Below are 4,342 nucleotides of genomic sequence, written 5' to 3'. Positions count from 1 at the left end.
CAAATTTGCTATCCCAACTGATTAAATACACTAGTCCAAGCATCAGTTTTGGAGACAACTCCAAAGATAAAACTGTGGGTAAGGGTAAGCTTATCCCCGGTAATTTTACTATCCAAGATGTTTTACTTGTTGAGAATTTGAAGTATAACTTGATTAGCATCAGTCAGTTATGTGACAATAAATTCTCAGTTCAGTTCGACAGACACACTTGCTCAGTTAGAGACTCAACTGATGAGGTCATCCTAAATGGCAATCGTTGTGGGAACACCTACAAAGTTAGTTGGACTCAGCAACCTTATGCATTAGTTTGTTTTAAAGCTTCTAAATCTTCTAAAAACTCGTTGTGGCATAAGAGGTTGAACCACCTAAAATTTAAATCTATTGCTTATCTGAGTAACCATGATCTTGTAACTGGTTTGCCCGAAATAGATTTTTCAAAAGATAAAATTTTTTCAGCATATCAGTTTGGTAAACAAGTAATATCTACTTTTAAAAATAAGGGTTGTAAATCATCTTCAGATGTTTAGAACTGCTACATATGGATCTTTTTGGTCCTATACCAGTCATGAGCTTAGGGGAAATGAAATACAATTTAGTAGTCGTGGATGACTATTCAAAATTTACTTGGGTTATTTTTTTCAAATCCAATGACCAAACTGCTGCACAACTAATTAAGATTTTCAAAAGACTTTTAAATGAAAAATTAGTTAGGATTGATCGAATAAGGTCTGATCGAGGCATTGAATTCATCAATCAAAATCTTTCACTATTTTTATAAAATACTTAGATCAAGCATGAGCTCTCAGCAGCAAGAACTCATCAGCAAAACGGTGTAGCTGAGAGAAGAAATCGGACCCTTAAAGAAGCTGCTAGAACAATGCTTGCTGATTCCGGTATTTCTCAGAGGTTTTGGGCAGAAGTAGTAAACACTGCATGTTACACTCAGAACAGATCAATGATTAATAAGAATCATTTGAAAACACCATATGAGATCTGGCATGGACGCAAAAGTGTGGTTTTTTATTTCAAAATATTCGGCTGCATATGTTTTATTCTTGATAATGGCAAAAATCACTTAAAAGCTTTTGATGCTAAATCTGCAGAAGAAATATTTCTTGGTTATTCTTCAGTTAGTAAAGCTTACAAAGTTTTAAAAAATACACTTTGAATGTAGAAGAATCTATTCATGTTGTATTTGATGAATCTATGCTAACTGATAAGCAACTGATCCAGTTGAGCTAGTTTATCGCCTTACAGATATTAGTTTAGAGGATGATAATGAAGAAGAGAATCACATTAATCGAAGTATCCTTCAAACACCAGAACCAGAAGTGCTAGATCAATCAGTTGAACAAGAAATTGTTACTGATAATTAGTTGGTGGAACAAAAATAAAATATTTAGTTATCAACTCATATAGCACCAACTGAAATTGAAGAAAATATCCAGTTGCCAACTGAAGCAGTTGATGAAATGGACGCAACAAATGCTGAGTACAGATGGAATAAATCACATCCTCCAGAACTGGTGATAGGTAATCCATCTGATCTGGTAAGAACTCGAAATCAAATGTTTAATTTATTTATTCATTCAGCTTTCGTTTCACAACTGGAACCTAAGAAAACTGATGAAGCTCTTGCTGATCCTAACTGGATAAATGCCATGCAAGAAGAGCTAAATCAGTTTACCCATAACAACGTCTGGAACTTAGTTCCAAGACCAGTTTCTAAAATTATAATAGGTACAAAATTGGTATACAGAAACAAACCGAACGAAGATGGTTCAGTTGTGCGCAACAAAGCGAGGCTTGTAGCACAAGGATATAAGCAAGAAGAAAGAATAGATTACTATAAAACTTATGCACCAGAACTGGAAGCAATCAGAATGTTCCTTGCCTATGCATCTTTCAAGAACTTTAAAGTCTACTAGATGGACGTGAATACTGCATTTCTGAATGGTCAGTTGCAGGAAGAAGTATATGTTGAACAACCACTAGGTTTTATCAATCACTCTCTTTCTGATCACGTCTATCATTTGAACAAAGCCTTATATGATTTTAAACTTGCTCTAAGAGCTTGGTATGAAACTCTTTCAAAATTCCTAACTGATCATGATTTTACTGTTAGATCAGTTGATAAGACCCTGTTCAAATTTTCAAAGAATTATCACATTTTACTTGTACAAATATATGTTGATGATATTATTTTTGGGTCAACTAACCCCAAATTATGCGAGAAATTTGCTAAGTTAATGCAGGAAAAATTCGAGATGAGTATGATGGGTGAATTGACATTTTTCCTCGGTCTGCAAGTAAAGCAACTGGAAACTGGTACTTTTATCAGTCAGACCAAATATAAAAAGGAATTGCTTAAGAAATTTGACATGGAAACATGTTCAGCCGCAAGTACTCACATGAGCTCATCAATCAAACTAGACAATGATCAAGGGGGAATATCAGTTGAGACGACACTTTACAGAGGTTTAATAGGTTCATTATTGTACATAACCGATAGTCGTCCTGATATAGTATTTGCTGTTTGTATGTGTGCTAGATTTCAGGCATATCCTAAACAATCGCATTTTACGGCTGCCAAACGTATTTTAAAATATCTTGAAGGCACATAAAATGGGGGCTTATGGTATACTAATGACTCTATTTCAATTTAGTTGGATATTCAGATGCAGATTATGCAGGATGTAAGCTAGATCGTAAAAGCACTAGTGGATCATGTCAGTTTCTAGGAGACAGACTGATTTTATGGTTCAACAAGCCCAACTGAATCTTTCATTTGTAGATGAAGACAAACTCTTTCAATGGATTCCAGCTGTGCGTGAAGGTACAAAGCCATTGTCCAGTCAAAGGACAATAATGGACGTTGCATCAGAGCATTAAAGACAAAACGTTTCAGGATGGAAGTCGAAAAATCGAAACACAAAGTCCAAAAAACGAATTCAAGATGCAACGGATACAATAAATGAGTCTCACTGTACGATCAATTTTTTCCGCCTATATAAAGAGAAGATCAGTGAAGACTCAAAAACAACATGATACAATGAGAAAATAAGAGAGAAAAGAAAGGGCACGCACATTGCAAATCAGCTTTTAGAAGCAATCAGCCCAGATGGAAACTTCAACGTTTTATCAGCTTAGTATAGAAGCCTATATCCCTCAGTGTGTGAGAACATCCCTGTTCAGTTCTCACACACACAAACACTCTCAACCACCCAAATACCGTCTTGCACAAAGACGTTAAACTTGTGTATGTAGCCTTTGACACATAGACGTTAAAGAAGTGTTGGCTGGAAGGTGCTGCCTTCAGTCGTAGCTAGAAGTTCAGTTTAGGAAGTAGTGTAAGTCCTAGCTGAGTGGGTTTTTACAAAGTGTTGTATAAATCAAAGCCTTCTAGTGGATCTTATCGTGGTGGTAGAAGAGGTGATGTAGGAGCAGTTGAAGTCTCCGAACATCCATAAACATATCTTGTGTATTTAACTGATTAACTTCTGTTTTCAAATTGTTTTGATCAGTTAGAGTATCCGTCAATTCAGTTGTCACCATAACTGAACTGATGAATGCAAAAACTAATATATCCTTTCTCAGTTATTCAGTTTACATAAGTTAACATATTTTCTAAATAACAGTCTTCTTCACGAAAGATTACTTCGAGTTTCTTTCGCTTGGCTCTTCATCAGTTGAACTCTTCATTAGCTGGCCGGGCTTCTGAAGGTCTTCTGCTGAACCACCTATTAGCTGAACAACAAGTTGAACTGATATTTGATACATCAGTTGGGCTGGTTCAGTTCGGACAATCGGTTGGTACCTTTAGTTTGCATTTCGATAGCTTCAGTTTCGGCTCATAAACTTATCATTTTCAGCTTTCTGCGCACTTAGGTAAATTCGTTAGAAACAAAATAACAAATTTTGTTAACATCAAAATCAAGATTGCGAACATAAAATGTTCTAACAAACACCAACAAAAAGAAGTATGTCACTCGTTTCTCCATTGAAGCGGAGTATAAGGCTATTGCCTCTGGTGCCAATGAAATCACTTGGATAGGCTCTCTCCTTCAAGAACTTGGTGTCTCTCTCTCCTCAAAACCAGTCATCTACAACGATAATATCGGAGCGACATACCTTTAAGCCAATCTTATTTTTCGCTCTCGTATGAAGCACATTGCATTGGACTATCTTTGTCCAGGAATTTGTTCAGAAGTCGAAGTTACGGTCAGCTTGCTGATGCACTCACCAAACCTGAATCATTGTTAGTTTCCTTATTAATTCCATTATTATATTAGGTGAATATTTGCACGTATCTGTACTTTGGATAGGTAAAACTCTTGTGTAT

Source organism: Primulina huaijiensis, chromosome 3 (genome assembly GCF_012295235.1).
Source record: "Primulina huaijiensis isolate GDHJ02 chromosome 3, ASM1229523v2, whole genome shotgun sequence".
Lineage (NCBI taxonomy): Eukaryota > Viridiplantae > Streptophyta > Magnoliopsida > Lamiales > Gesneriaceae > Primulina > Primulina huaijiensis.
Note: the sequence above shows the minus strand (reverse complement) of the source record.